Source organism: Haliaeetus albicilla, chromosome 16 (genome assembly GCF_947461875.1).
Source record: "Haliaeetus albicilla chromosome 16, bHalAlb1.1, whole genome shotgun sequence".
In the NCBI taxonomy this organism is placed as follows: Eukaryota; Metazoa; Chordata; class Aves; order Accipitriformes; family Accipitridae; genus Haliaeetus; species Haliaeetus albicilla.
Genome location: NC_091498.1, coordinates 27,851,508 through 27,867,160, shown reverse-complemented (window position 1 = coordinate 27,867,160; position 15,653 = coordinate 27,851,508). Strand labels below are relative to the sequence as shown.

General features: G+C 37.0%; 1 long non-coding RNA gene across 1 annotated transcript in view; it reads right to left on the bottom strand.

Annotated features, from left to right (window-relative positions):
- Positions 1-1,047: 1,047 nt before the first annotated feature.
- The window catches only part of LOC138689327 (uncharacterized), a 69,634-nt gene continuing 55,028 nt past the window's right edge, over positions 1,048-15,653 (bottom strand). The window contains exon 7 of the long non-coding RNA XR_011328197.1: positions 1,048-5,316. This is a non-coding gene — a long non-coding RNA (uncharacterized lncRNA). The remainder of the gene's footprint in view (positions 5,317-15,653) is intronic.

Sequence of the window (15,653 nt, the reverse complement as noted above, 5' to 3'; positions counted from 1 at the left end):
CAGCTGCAGATGCATTAAAACAAGCTGATTTATGCTCTTCTAATTGGAGTCCAACCCTGCTGCTGTTCCCTACAGTAGCTGGGACTTGGATCAATTGACTCCTCCAAACCCAGGTGGACTTTATCAAATCTCTTAGCATTATCTGTCAGGCACTTCTAATCATATTAGTGATTTCCCATCATATAACATCAGTAATTATATTATTAGACTTGGGGTTTTTTTTCCCTATCTGATATAAGATTACTTCTGCATGTTAATAACTTTTCTACCATGAGACTTTAATGAAGCAGAATATCAATGAGATGTGATGGGGTGGAAAACTGTTAGTGATATAAAAGATGTTCACATTCTAGAATAGACATGTTCTGCACTATTAGAAAAGGTTTTCTTATAATAAGCAAAGGTCTCTCTCCTTTTTCTTCTTTCATTTCCCTCGATGTGGGACAACTGTAAAACTTTATTTACAATTCATATGGAGAATGATTAAATAGCTTTCATTCTCTGTGTGTTGAACAGCACTGCAAATCACAAAGGCATTCACTTGGTAAGAAGAAATTACAGTGATATTGTCTCATCCTCAGCATCATTTGTTACTTTAAAAAACATAAGAAAGTATGTCAAATTGTGGCAGAGACTGTAGTTTTATCTAAAATAAACTTATTAAAGACGACAGATTTTTTATTAACAAGTCAGAAACCAAATGATTAAACAGCTTTCTCTCTCTCTGAATACCAAATAGAAATCAATGTACATTATACAGCAGTGGCAGCTGAGATTGCAGAAGATCCAAGGACAGCATAAAGACTGTGATTTACTGAAAATATTTCACCAGGGCAACAGCCGTAAGATGAAGTCTAGTTTGCCCACAGAATGTATTCCCTTGCTCTTTTCAATATGAATTTAGAAAACTTACTTGCATAAACTGTAAAAAGGTGGTAGTCTTGTTACAAATCCATAACTGTCGAGCTAAAAAGAATTGTTTCTACATCCTAAGCAGGTGCTCCAGAAAGCCTTTTGAAACATCATGTATTGCTGCTCAACGGCACGCAATGTTAACAATTTTTTTTATTGCTGGTTGTGACAATTACAGCAATAGAAAATGTAACTGCGGAACGCTGTATTTCTGTAACCTCCTTGCAACACTCAAGAGAAAACAGGATAAAAAGTGTATGTTCACCCAGTGATTCACCCACAGTAATTCACAACATGTCAGCTTCATGGAGATCTTCACGGATAGAGCGTACAGAGAATCTGGATCTACCCATCCAGCCAATTAAAGGATGATTTCCATTTAACATTACTATCAAAGGACCTATAACATAAAGTAGCACACGTGACAGCTAAAGCACTTCAATAAAGCATGCAGGTTTTTCGATTTCTTATAGCTGTTTTTATCACAAAGATTCCAAACTGAACACAGGTATTAATTTTCCCAAAACAAAAATATGAAATTTTTACATAGTTTCACAAGTTATTCTTGGTCTACTTTTTCATTGGCTGGATATAACCTGGTAAAACTGGAAAAAAAACAGAAAAATGCAGGGCAGAGTGGCTGAAATTCAAGTGGCAGAGGTATGTCACAGAAATAAAAAGATTCTGGATGATATATACTGAGCACCATGAAATAAATAATTTTTTAAAAAATCAACAAATTATTAGAAATCATATTCATTCCATTACTTCAACTTTAGTGATATAATTAGAAAGTATTCAGCATTATTTTTTAGCATCCTACCTGACCAACATAAAACAACATCACACAGAGAAACCAATGCTTTTCTGAGCGGTTTGGGGAAAAGATTAATGTACATCATACAGCTAATATACCTTCCACTAGGCAGTACCTGTGTTTGTGAGCCTAACAAAAGTAAATCTAGAGAAGCCCTGGATAAAATAATTGTACTGTAGGTGACAATTGGGTAGGAAATATTATGGCTGTAGACAGACATAAAGACAAGCTCCATCCTGATTTATAGTATGTAAAATTGTCCCGGCTACGATGGAGATCACTTATAATAAGTCAATGCAGTTTATAGGTGATGCAAAGCAGAACAAATGCTTGCTAGGTCCAAGTGATAGATTGTATTGAGGTAAAAATGCAAATCCAGAGAGCATGCAAACACTCAAGAAAATGTATTTAAGCTGCAATTATTTATATTGTGCAAAGATAAAAAGTTTACTAGCTATGTCCCTGATTCTTTCTCAACTCTTTTAAAACAACGTATTCACCATCTGAAGTCAAGTGAATACTTCCAGGCTATGTCTGCACTAGTTTAGAGAAACGGGTGAGGGATTACCCTCCGGCTCTGGGGTAACCCACGACAGCATGGTTCGCGTCCCTGCGGCTGAACTGCCTTATTTCCCAAATCAGGGTAATCGCATCTAAACTGCATACTGTGAAAAGGCCTTGGTCGGTGGCTGGGCATTTTTGGGGACAGTGCTACTTGGTCTAAGCCACCTCTGCTAGGAAACACACTTTAATGGTATGGACGATTTGGGGCAGTTCCCTTAGCACTGTGGATGACACCTTACAGCTCAGTTTGTTGCAAGTCTGTAACAGTCTGTATCACACACTATAACCGGTTGGAATGGGGAAAAGTAAATTTGGCTTTAAACAAAAGTGTATTTCAGGCAGCAGGTAGACTTTATAGCTTTTACTTGCAACTAGGAGCTAGCTAACTATTTTCCTCAAAAGTTTAGTGGGGTTCTTACGGTGTATCAGAGTTTACGGTACCCTTTCAGAACTTACAGATATATTACAGCACAGGTATGATATAATTTCATAAATGGGCATACCAGGTCTTATCCTGCCATGGCAGCCCACAGTAATTCCCAGTGACGGTCATGGAAATTGCATTCATATCTTGCAGTAGGAGAAGAGGGTTTTGTAATGTCAAATGATATCAGAATTCTTAGTAACTTAGGATATCCTCTCTAATTGTCAAAGGCTATCATAGTTTATTATAGTGCATAGCCAAATAATTTCAAAAGGTTAGCCCCCCTCCTGTAAACTATAGCCATAATTTCTCTAACGCTCCTTTTCTTTCTAAGCACCTCATTCTATTAACGTCCAGGTAATCCAGTCTTGTTCTGTATTTTTAATAGTTACATCTACTCTACACAGAGACTATGTCCAAAACTTAGAGATAGTTAATCATAATCATGAAAAAGTCCAATAAGTTTCTAATGAAAGTTTCAAGCAAAAATGTGGATCCTTGAAGAAATGGGATTATCTGGTGATAAGTGTTTGGTTTGCACTACATACATTACCTTTGCTCTATGAGAGCATAGGAAAAGCAATTGGAGGAAAGGCCAGACATCGGACTCATTCCTAGAAGAATATGTATGAGGAGGACCTCATTATTTTTTTTGATATTTGACTAGATAGGACTGCCACCGGCTAGAATTTCTCCCAAGGCAGATGATGACTTATGGAGACATCATTCACATTACTAGATGAATGTTTAATATTATTTTAGGGTTAGGAATAGTGAAGGATTCATCCTCTTAAACTTTGTCAGAGAACTCTCTTTGCAGTTACAGGAACAATGTAACTGTTTAGACCAAAACACCTGCACTACCTAGAACATCATTTTAGTGATTTATAGAGAGATACGTAAGAATATAGTTAACAGACAACTACAGATAAGATAAAATATATTTGGGGACACACACAGAAAGGGGCTTTATATTATAATAATTATGAATCCCTACACTTTCCAGGTAAAATAAAAATCCACTAAAAACTTTTGCTGAGCAAGTCAAACAAAAGTAAAATTCATAGTCTGAAAAAGACAAGACAGGTAGAACACGCATAGGAAAATGAGACAAAATAAAACACTTACTTATCCAGAACACACTGCAAGCCAGATGTGTGCAACAAGCTTATACAATGAAGCCAGCAGCTGTTACTCAGGGTGCCTAGAATCCGTATTAGAGAAATATTGGGAAAAAAAATTTAAACGGGAGCTGGATGATTTCAGAATTTGGAGAATGTAGTAAATGTGTCCAGCTTAAGGACTCTGTGTCGCTATGGGAGAAATTTGAGAGAGGGTGACTGCAGACATGGAAGGCACAATTGAACCAAATAACAACATTTTTAACAAGTTAAAAAGAATTTATTTTAGAGTCTGCCACATTCCAGTGTTCTTTCTCAATACATGAAAAACACTACTGAACTGGCGGATGTTAGCACAACAAGAATATATACAGCTAAGAGGACTGAATTGTAAAGGGGAACAGAGAAATTAGTCTACAAAACATGGCTAAGTGGTGACAGAAAGGTGTGAGAAAATGTGATAAGAAATGATTAGACCAGACCACCAATCTATAAAATCATGAATTAGTAAAGAAAAAAAAAAAGAGTAGGTTAAAATTGAACAAAAAGCAAAGTGCAACATGAGGTCTATTACACTAAAATATAAGCCAGTTAATCTAAAACTAAAAAAAACTACTTGAGAACATGGGTTCTCACGATGCTGGTGCTCGGTCACTCTCACAGTAAAAATGCATTTCCCAACGTTCAGATGGAACCTCCTGTGTTTCAGTTTGGACAGGACCATCCGCTGGGACAAAGTCACTGCAACCAGTTCTCAAAAGGCAGTAGATATACATCCAGTCTGTTCGGCTGGGATTTTTTTTCCCCCAACAGTAGTTAAAATATTCAGGACAACATCATGCTGTGTAGAACTACATTTCCATCAGAAAAGGGAGAAAAGGGCTCTCCCGACTCAGATTCATAGAAAGCACTTCTCAGCATGATCTTCTGTTGTTCGAAATAACTACTATGTTGTGAAGACTAATGTCTGCACTCAAACGCCTTCCTTTTTGTGAGGAGAAGCTCGTGCTGCCGATGGTAGTAGCTCTGTGGACTGTGCTCCTGTAAGAGATCAAGGTTCATAAGGTCAAGCCGCCATGAGTTCTCCATCCAGCTCTTATGTGATCCTCCTGTGAGGTTAGAGCAATGCAAGCCCAGAACAACCGTATTAGCTGCTGGGAAGATGGAAGCTAACTGACTTAAATGCAGAGATACACCCTCTATTATTTGGTAAACACTATGCCTGCATCTCCATAGTCTCTAATGGTCTCGCTAACAGAAAAAGGCTTCCAGTTTACTTGTAGGAAGTTCAAAACATTTCAGATTATAAAAACAGATCAGAAGAAACTTGACAGCCAACGGAAGTTGTGCAATCTTTGATTATGATTGGTTTCATGGCTCATACGACCTCGCTCTTTCTTCCTTCCTCCCTCTGCTTCGGTTTTATGGGGTGGAAATCGTGTTTTGTTTCTCTCCACTCTTCTAGGATTTCAGATCGGCTGAAATGAAAGAGGGACAACAACGTAAGTTTGGATGACTAAAGAAACACCAGTGATATGAAAGAAGCTTTTAGGTGGATCCTGATATCTGTTCTGCTTTCTAAAAAGGAAAAAATAAAGAAAATATTTTCTCACACTCATCTCCTAGCATATGTGGAAACAGTTATTAATTTTATATGTTTTAATCACAGTAAAACATACATTCTGGATATGCAGTTATGGACAGGACCAGACAGAAGGACCAAGTCGCTGCAGCTAATTGTCAAAAGAAAGTATGTCTTACTGTTGATCCATCTTCAGAGTTTGTCCTGTTTCTGTTGAGGATTCACAAAAGGACAAGAGACATTTCTATAACAGTTAAGTAATTAAGAACAAAGCTTCTAGGTTTGTAAGATTTTAGGCAAGAAAGAAAATAATGCTGTCCAGCTCTTAACATAGTTTAGTATTTAATATACTGCCCTTTTTGTTTGTTCAGTCAACAAAAATTAATATAAATGAACTTGATGTCAGGTACAATGATGTAACGCTTAAATACCATGATAATCTTAATGGATCCAGGAACCTATGGGAATAAAAACAGTTTCTATTCACGGCTATAGTCTTTGCTTTTTTTCTTGGATCAAAATAAGATTCAAGGGTTACGTACAATCACTTTTTCATTGTTGCATTGATCATTTAATACAAACGCTTCTCCTGAAAATTGGGCCGTTTTCCAGACATTGTAAATTAATCTTCCAGCTCCACAATTAAAGACATCACGCTGATGAATGAGGTAGTAATGCTGATTTACATTCAGCAGTTATGGGGCTCAAAGATATGATATACAATATCTTTGCCTCCTCAGCAGAAGCAGCAGGCAGTCTCTGAAAACCATTGTCCGCCAGGTTTCTGTGTTATCACTCTCGCTGAAAAACCTGTAATGCTTCAGATAGCAGGGAATTTGCTAATACTAGAAATAGATTCCTTCTTTATTACCTGTTATAAAAGCAAATGAAATGCTTATTGATGACATCAAACTGATGGTCTTGAAGACAGATTATTTATTTTACTCAGAGGATTGTAATATCAGAGGCAGAACCTGGACAAGTTTTCTTTCCTGCTACAGCAAATCAGCCTTGGCCAGAAACAGCTATTCTGAAAAGGATGGAATGTATTCATCTTCAGCCCTATTCAGTTCTGGACCTCACTATAGAAACTGCCAACAAACGTATTAATTAGAGTCTAATTCTGTAGATGCTGCTGCCATTGGAATAGAGGCCTTAGAACTTGACAAGTGTCTATCATTTGAAACAGAACGGTGGAAATGCTCCAAGAACAGGCACACGAGAACCTATAATGAATGTGTAAGGGCTTTCAGCTGTGACTTGTCCTTTTAGGGTAAATCTCTTTACCATTTAGAGTGGAGATCTGCTTTTTAAAAATCATCTGGCAGCTTCCAGATTTGAATCAGAGTACGCGGGGGGTGGTGGGAAGCAGGATGAAGAGGAGACTCCTACATCCTCTACAGTCAGAGTGAGGATTTACCCAAGCGTAGCTGTGGGCGGATTTCAGAGAGAGAGGGGAAAACCAGGCAGATGTCAGAACAAGTTGCTGGCAGGGATTTTTTCCTGTTTCTCCTCACCTGGGACCAAGACCTTTCAGTTCCAACTCTGTTTGAGCAGAAGGAGAAGGAAACTCTTGCCAAGCCAGGCTCATCCTGGAAGGACAGGCAGCAGAATTGGGGAGAAAGGTGCAAATGAGTCAATTTTTCACAACCAGCTACGCTTTTAACAGCTGCTTCAAACAAAGGCACTGCAAATGCTTTTACTGAGAAAAAAAAAACCAAACACAAACCAAACCAGATGTCCGCTAATCTGAGCAACCTGATCTAGTTGAAGATGTTGCTGCTCATTGCAGGTGGGTTGGACTAGTTGACCTTTAAAGGTCCCTTCCAACCCAACCCATTCCATGGTTCTATGATTCTAATGTATTAGTTACTTGAAGAGTATTTGGTACGTGGTTTAGCTACATAGAACTTATACTGTGACTGCTTACATACTCTCTCTGTCAGATATTCAGCATTTATTTTTTGATAGCTATGTTGTGTGATTCATCATCTAAGTCTATGGTCTGTATAAACTTCCAGATTAAATAACCAGACTTTCTTGAAACTAGGAAAGAGCAAAGAATAAATTTATGGTTTAGTAATTATGTATGTAGAGCACGTGGAACTTCAAAGAGTTACAAAAGTTTTTAATGAATTCCTCAGAGTTATAAAAAGTCCGTAAGTAAAATCAGAACTCCCAATGAATGAACAGTGTGCTTTCCCTTGGAAAAAAAATACAGTTGCAACTGATATAACTCAGTGAAGTTAGAAGCATGCTATGTTAACAGCGAGCCTCAGTTTTTCCTGCCATGTGCAGTACACCTTCCCTTGTGCTTTTAAATGTCCTTCACCAAAAAAGTGAAGAAAATAGAGAATATTTAAGGATTGTAGGTATTATAATACCAACATCATATTCGGATGATTAAACCTCTTCTTCACTGAGGTTTAAGATCCTGCTGAATAGCTCATCAGTTGTCTGTAGTTAATATACAAAAGGTGCACTTTGATATAATTTTAGAAAGGATAAATGAAACTGTCATAAAGGGTTTTGGTGCTTAAGAACAAGTATTAACATAAATGCACTAAAAATATTTAGAAGAGCTGAAGGACACTTGCTGACCCTTCCTGTCTAAGAATATACTGCAGTTGGCCTCTGTCTCTTGACAATAAACTCAAGACTGTTGCAATATCCAGATATAATGCTGTCTGCCAATGCTGCTGAAGTTACGGATTTATCACAGGATTTTCCTTATCTTTCCTTGGTTTTAGAGATTTATAACTCCATTAATCATCCTTTAATATTAATGCAGTAAATGTGCCATCATGTACAATGGGATTTAATTACTAGGGGTTTTTTTTCCATTTGTGGAAGGGACAAGTCAGATTATTTTCAATTTTCAGAAAACTACTGCTTTTAGAGGTCAACATACAAACCTTTGCAAATGTCTAACACTCAGCATTACCCATCATTCCACCTTCTTATACACAAGGAATACAAAAGAAAATCACAATTAGGCAGTTGTTTAGTTCTGCACAGTCTTGTGTATCTGCTAAGAAGCACTGACAAGCCAATAGATATCTCTCATACCCAAATTTCTGTTTCATACTAGATAAATTCAGAGCCTAGGCAAAGCTGTCTACGTATGTCCCTCATTCCTCAAAGGGCCCTGGAGTCAGAGGTTTTGAAAAGCAGCCACTGCTTCCACTAAGATCATTAAGAGATCTTGGCATTTGGTACTTCAGAAAATCAGGAACTTTAATGTGGGGCTTTTGTGAGGCACAAGTGCTACAGGGATTCTTGAACAGCACCTTTGAACTGGTTAATTCTTCTAGGGGTGAATTTTGCTCTCAGTATGTGGTAATTAGATTCTTAATGCTAGTATGCATATAAAAATATATTACAGATCAATGCACGGGGATGAATTTCACTCCCTACGCATGATGAATCTTAATTGCATTCTCCTCCGAGTCTTAGATCTCCCCACAGGAGAGCTGCAATCACTCACTTAGATTGGAGAAAGGAGCACTTTTCTGAATGGGTTTCATAGCAACAAAATCCTTTTAGATCCAGTCAATAATGCTGCCATATACTGGCCTAATGAAATACAATTTTGCATAAACAAGACGACACATTTTAGGCAATATGTTATGTTCAGTTGTAAAGGAACACAGGTCACGATACGTGGCAGTTATTCTTTGCTTTGCATCTTCAAAGTACTTCAGAAGCAAACTAATTAATCCTCTAAGTAAGTAATACTAATTATTTAGTAGATGATAATTATGGTAGTCTATTGCTTTAAACTAATTAGTTGTAAATGTTTTCATGATATACTATAATGTTTTATATGCAACTGTTACGGTCTGCTGCGTTATAATGTGTATCTTAAGATGTTTATTCCAAAATGGTCGGCTGCGCATTTATACGACAGGTCACAACCTTTAACGGATGATCAGATGAAAGCACACACAGGCTAAAGGACTAGGTTCACACTAGGACTTGCGTGCTGGGATTGCCATTACACTAACTGGAATCCAGAGCAAAGAGTAAAGTATTTCGTCCTCCTTACACCGTGCACGGAAACAGCGAGGACTTCCAAATCAGGGGCTTGAGCTAAGGGTGATAACGCACGCTCAGGGCTCAACGCGGCTCAGCAGATGTGCAAGGGTGGCCAAAAAATGACAACTGCAGCCTGTATGTGCTGTTTACGAATGGTGGGTAGGGCATAAATCAGCGGTAGGACTTAAAGACATATATTCATGTGAACTTGCTTTCTTTTTCTTAAATCCAGGAAGGGCAATTGACTCGGGTTAGTCCATAAGAAAAGAAAGGGAGACTCACAAACCAGTAAAATGCCCCGTTTGTGAAACACAGCAAGGCTTAGGGCTGAGGAAGGCGCTGTGCTGCCCACACTGCCAGGACCGAAAAATGCCTAAGCACGTGCTGGAGACACTGGCATCTTTTTGCCTCTGACAGTAAACAGCTTAGCACCATTTCAATGGCAGTAGTACTTCAACAGCACAACAAAGCAAAGTTTTAGCTTTAAAATGTGTTTCAAGTAAGAAAAGCACTGTGTCAGAAATTACTTCATAGGGCTCCATGTTTTGTTCTCCCCTCAGTGACTCTACATCAAATCCAAGAGGCTTGCAAAACAAATGATTTTTCTAGATGTCATCTCTAGCATACAGAATCCCCAAGATCTGAAAGTCAGCCTGCACTCATTGTACTTCTTGCACCATTACAAATAATAATTTTGCAGTCCAAATCTGAAATGCCAATTCTTGACAGAATGGAATTCAGCTCAGCTCCCTACAAAATCACTGGTTTACTACCAACTATAAAAAAAATTGGATTCCCATTGCAAATTAAACATAAAAAGTCAAAGACCACCAGGCTACTTTTTTTTTTAAAAAAAAACATACACACATTTTGAGCATTCCTCTTTAAACACAGGCATTCACCATTTAACTTAGTCCAACATAAAAGAATTGTCATGAAAATAAATTAATTTAAGGCTGAAGCCAGAACAGTTGCTTACTGTGTATATATATATATATATATATTTATAAAAGTACAAAGGGGATGATTCACTGAGTTCACAGCCAGGCATTGCAATGCTTGTTTCACACATTACAGCCTTTAAGTCTAGAAAACCCCATTTTAACTATGTATTCTAACCTCCTGTTTAGCACTAGCTGATTTTCATGCACTCATTCCAGCTTCACAGTCCAACAGTTGGGTTTGAACAAGACATTTTCTTTCAGAAATATAACCAGTCTTCCTTGTATTATTTCCCAGCGATGAAAAAATACATCAGAACTCTTCGTAAACTGCTCCCATTTTTAATTATCCTCACCATTTAAAATATACACAGAATAACATTCTCAAAATTCTCTCTTGACTTTTAGCCTTTTGTTTTTCCTGGACTTTTCTGCCTGACCAAAAAGCTTTTTCTTACCAAATTTTGTGCTTTAATTATATTACTGTCATTTAAGTCTTTATAAATAGAGTTCCGTACCAATCCATCCATTATTTTGCCAGAGATCACATTATGAGATGCCTGTCCTTTAACTTAAACAAACAAAACTGTCATGATACTACCTTGATTCTAATCCTTGAAATGTCTGCGTTTTTCTAATATGTATAGAAAAATCAATTTTAACAATCCAGAAAGCCATTTTGCTAGCTGTTTCAAAACTCATTTGATGAAGGTTAAGTTTTAAGAGTTCAATTTATGTAGTTAGTCTGGTAAGAGAAAGTGTGTCATCACCATTTTAAAATATAAATATATATATTTTTATAAAAATATATTTATAATATTAAATATATATACCTATATATAATCTGTAACGGTATTTTAGAATTTCTACCATGGAGATTAATGGGACTTTTACAGCCACAGCTCTACTGTAATCTGAGTACAGATGTTTAAGTGACACATAGATATTACCTAGAAACAACGCTTTTGGGGGATTCTTTAATATTTTATTGTTTTTCCAAAATGTCCTATTCAATATTTTTCAACACTTATCAGCACGTCTGTAATGCTGTACGTTACCTGGAGCTCTATCAGTGGACTCTGTCAACTGAACATTTTCAGAGAAAAGTTTTAGATCACTTTAGTAGCTTTTCAGAGGCCCTGTAAATTACTGTTCTAGTCATATAATAAAACTAAATCAGAGGTACAAAGTACCATCAGGTGTCTTCCGGTAATTATTCGCTTAAGGTCACGAACATGGGCATGCGTAGCTTTCCTGAGTACCTGCTGGCAAAATGGAGAAGTTATCTTTGCCTACCTACTTTAAAACACAGTTCAATTAACTTAGTTTAAGTGAAATGTAAAGTCAAATTCAAATGTCATTTCAGTGGACTACTGTAAGTAGTCAGTCAGTCAAAAATTTGGACCTTACTTATCCTCTAGATGTGTTCTGTGAAGGTGCATAAAGCATACTGTTATGCTGACTGTGTTGGCCTGAATATTTAGTTCTCCAATGACCTGCTGCACCCTGAAGAGAAATTAGCATTCAAAACATATCTGAAATTCCAAAACCATGCTTCTAAGTATCCTTCTGGACTTTTTCAGATTATCTCCTCATTAGAGGAGTGTAAAGAATAGGCTGTGCATTTTAAATTTCGCTACTGAAGAAACACATTATAGAGAAACTTGGTTTTCCTCCAGATCTTGACTGACATTTGGACAAAGCAGTCCTCAATGAGATAACCAAACCGTGTGAAAGCAGGTGAAAGAGCCTGTAAAATAAGCAAAGAATTTGCTTTTAAATGGACAAAAATTATTTTCCCACACATAAGAAAACTTTGAGTAAGTGCGAATTACACAGTTCATATTTTCATATTTAGGAAGAGATTTTTTTCTTCAAGGTACCTTTACGGGGAAAAAAAAAAAAATCTACTGAATCTAATACTGTTGAATCCAGTTGGATGATACACATTTTAATAGTGTTCTACAGTTACTCCTTACCCCCCACACACCCAACTTACATTTTATACAGAACAATGAGTTTTCACACAAGCTTTATGCTTGTTATTTTAGGGTTTCTCTTTGACTAGTTCACTTCTGTTGGATGCTCAGATAGCAGTGGGAAGCCAAGAGAACATTTTGTCTCTTATCTAGCAAGAAAATTGAGACTGCCTTTCCAAAACAATCCTCTTTATAATAAACCATATTTTTCTTTGTCACAACAGGATTAAAGCTATTGTGTTAATTCTGCATAATATATAGGAGAGTTTTTCAGCAGGCAATTTCTTCTTCAGGCACAGTGAAATTTTGTCCCTGAATTTCACATCCCACACAAGCACTGTTTCTATCAAATAAACATTTTTTTTTCCTCGGCAGTTCTGAAAGTAGCTTCTTCCACTTCTTCCATGCACACATTCTATAATCTAGCTTCATCCTCTTGTGTGTCAAACGCTGAAGCCTCTTGCCTTTGCTACTTATTTTCCTTATTTTGTTCAAATTGCAGCTTTTCCATTCCCATCGAATCATCCTTTCACCTTGACTCGTCTGAGTGTCTTCAAGGCTTTCTGACACTTCCTATATCAGTATCAAACTCCTCATATTTATCTGAAAAGTTTTATGTAGACCTAGTGACTTAAACGTCTCAGCTTTCATGTCTTACTGACATCCTCCATATTCTTTATCTCCATAGTCCTTTTTCCCCCCTCTGCCATTGTTGTTACTAGCTTCCTTACACTTGAACTATCAACCTTTTTCCTAGAAAAGTACTTTCATCTTTGTTCTTCCAAGTTCCTCATCAAATACACTTTTTCAAATTTCCTAGCACAGAAATTCCCTCAATAGATAGTGAGAAGTACTGTCTATTCCTGTGCTTCACCATAAAAGACATAAAAGAAACTTCATGATCTCTTTTCACTGGAAGGATTATCTTCTTTTAAGACTAGTTTTCTCTTTCTCCATGATCTATTCCCACCATGTTCTACTGCCATTCTCTATGTAATAAGTTTATAAATATAAGCCTAATATTTTTAAATATATGAGGTGCAAAACACTTTTTTTTTTTTTTTACTACCTCAAAATTTCCCCGGAGAAGTATGGGGTTTTTTTCTGAACAAAAGACTAGCTGTGTGTCAGGATTATTTGGCTCTTTCAAATTTCAAGTTCCTATTAGAATTCATTGAGACATTAGAGCTCTTCAAAATAAGCAAAAAGAATTTCATAATAGAAAGTACAGAGAAACTAAATATAAGGTTTTCTCCCATTTCCTATAGTAAAGTTTCTTGAGCTTCACTATTACCTTACAAAGAGGAAGAATACCCAAAACACAAGCTGAATTTCACAAAAAATCATACAGTTTTAACAATAATAATAGTAGTGCTTCGTTTTCCTTCCACAAATTAAGCTTTCATTCTTTTCATTCCAAGGGAAAGTTACAGTTCTTTATAAACCTGAAAAGAATTTATTTTGACAGTGCGACAAAAAGAATGCTGACAACAAATTTGAACTGCTCGATATAGCTGCTGTTTTATAATAAATATTGTGTCACAATCACCACACATCCAAACCCACGGAAGCCTCAGCTAAGCCTTGAATTGGTATAGAAAAACATGAAAAAAAGAAAAAAAAAAATCCCCCCGAATCTTTAATTGTTTTCACTATGAGAACTTCCACTTCACATTCTTGGGCTACGACCTTGCAAGGTCAAGGAAGTACATTGCAGGTGTGGGCTGTAAATGCAGGGATTATATATGGCTTTACCTGCAACAATGGATTTGTATGGTAACTCTAATAACTGCAGTAGAGATAGCCCATATTTCCAATATTCTGTAGTGTGGCTAGTGGAATTTCTTCATTAAAAATATTACTTTTTAATAAAAGCTTATTGCTTCAGCAATTCAGCTGAGCCGACCACAACATCACGGTCCTCTACACTGAGTATTACAATTTGTAAGAAATGAGTTGGAGAAATAAACACCTTTCAAGTAGGTCACTAAAACGGACAAACTGAAATTAGATCATTTTCTTTACATGCAGATAGCTCTCTTCCCTAGTCTAGACTGCCTTAATCAATCTGCTCCTTCCAGTCTTTCAGAATCACATTTATCAAAACTCAGTCTCACTCCAAAAGGCTAGGCCAGTACAACACAATATATTTTTGTAAACTTGGCTCTACAGCTGGCTGCTTTTCGCCCTCTTTTTTCCATGTACAGAAATACATTGCAAATCACTGTCTCTCTTTGCCACCTAGCGGGTAGCCTGATTTTACAACTGTCTTTGAGCTGCTTCCCTGTAAAAATATGATCATGGCATCCTACATAAACCTAAAACTGGAAAAGTATCTCTAGTGGGCCTTCTGGAAGCGTGGTCAATGTATGAAGTATGCCTGTGGTCTAAATTACAGGGAAAGTTACACAAAGGCGGCTTTGAGGTATTGCATTGCTGCTCCAAGGATAAATGTATTTTTTGAAATAAATCAGAGCTTTTTTCAAATCCTTACATAGCATGTGGTATCTAAGTGTGATTCATTTCTGAAAGAACCAGAAAGTCCTGGCATACTTGCATTGTTAGTATACGTTTGCTTGTAGGTTCCCCTGTTCTGAAGTTATGTTGGCATACCTTCAAGTCTGTCTTTCCTCAAAGTATTTTTGCGTGCCAAAATTGGTATGGATAAAAATGAGAAAAATTGTTAGAATTTGATTAAAATTTCTTGGCCTTATTATGGAAATTATGATGTTTGCAGATCTATTCATTTAAAGAAAACAAAACCCAATTTAGGTCTTTCCATGTATCAGATAATTAAAGTCTTTCGCTTTCCAACTGGGCCAACGCTAGCCATCAAACCCTGGCAATTGTCGCCAGTGCTGTAAGGATGCAAACAGTAAGAACTCAAGTCCTGAGCTGTTACATCTCCTGCTTGCGCTTTGCTGAGGCACAATTTAGTCAAGCCAATGGCCATTCTATTTTTCAAATGCCTGGAATTAAACTGCTTGCAAATGGCCCAACATCATGCCAACTTGAACCTATGCTATCAGTATTGCAGGCTATTTTTTTTCTTATTTTTTAAAATTATTTATTTCATATGCATTTGATCTTTAAGAGACGTTACCAAATCACAGCAGAGCTAAAACCACAGATTGTTAACAGCTGAGCATTCTCTGCTTCTGGATGGGCTAATGCACAACACAAGATAACGTAAGGACACAGATTTGTGAAGCCTGACCGCAGAGGTTGACCTGGCAGCTTGACTCTCGAGGTTGGCCTCAATTGCTTCAAGACAT